Genomic DNA, 1,053 nt, shown 5'->3' with positions numbered 1-1,053 from the left:
CATACTTTATTAAAATTGGGCCAAAATCATTGATGCCAAATAAACTGGCTTTGAAAATGGAAATAATTACAAAGAAATATTTTTCATGAGTGGTTGCCATCAACATGATGTCAGTAGGTCTAGTGTAGCAACTACAAGAATGAAAGTAGTGCTCCAAGCCAAAGTTACTCGTGAAATGGACGACAATTAAACATCACCATTGTTGGATCGAACTAATGATGACCATACAGAGGATTTTCATGATGGAATTGTAGCTCAAGGGGAAAATGTCCAAAAAGAGAATGGTGGTTGCACTTCCCAACCTTTTGGCTAGTAGGTTAGATGGTGGAGATTGGGTGTGTGGGGGGTGGTGTATCAAAGGCGAGTAGAAGTGTAGCGCAACTATATTGTGTCAAGAGGGAAGCCGTAATTCAATGAAGCATGCTACGTGGGTAGGCGGTGCCTCATATTTGACTAGAAGTGAGACACTTAAGAAGCGGATTCTATGATGTATGAGTTATTTAATTATTGTGTAATTTACAATTTTACAAAATAATAAACACTTCACATGCTCAGGAACTTCCACCTGTAATGTGTCACACATAGGACATAAGAGAGGGCATCTGATGCACACAGTATGTAGGTGCTTTAAGGAGCTCTCTACATCGTCCAAGGGGCTCTACTTCTTTGTCAGTGCCTTCGTCTCATTTCTTCTTTGCAATTTATTCAAAAGGTCAATCCAATCTTATCGCGTAAAAACCTACGGTTGGAGGTAGCGACTGAGTCCTCCCCCCCGCGTCGCTCCCGCGAGCGACGGGGGGAAACCCTAGCCGCCGGCCCTCCGCCTCCTTCCCCCCTCCTCCTCCCCTTGCCGCCGCCGGCATGGGCCAGCGGGCGAAGCCCGGCTGGCTTCGGCGGTGGCGGGGCCTCGTTCCCCTCCCCTCGCCCTTCCCCGGCTGGCGCGGGACAGCCCGGGCGCGTGGAGGCGCTGCGCTGGCGCGGGGCGCAGCAGTGCGGCGGCGGCGGCTCTGGGCGGCGGCGCGCGCGTTGGCGGGTGGCGCCCTGGGCTTCCGC

The sequence above is a fragment of the Triticum dicoccoides genome, chromosome 7A (assembly GCF_002162155.2).
Source record: "Triticum dicoccoides isolate Atlit2015 ecotype Zavitan chromosome 7A, WEW_v2.0, whole genome shotgun sequence".
In the NCBI taxonomy this organism is placed as follows: domain Eukaryota; kingdom Viridiplantae; phylum Streptophyta; class Magnoliopsida; order Poales; family Poaceae; genus Triticum; species Triticum dicoccoides.
Note: the sequence above shows the minus strand (reverse complement) of the source record.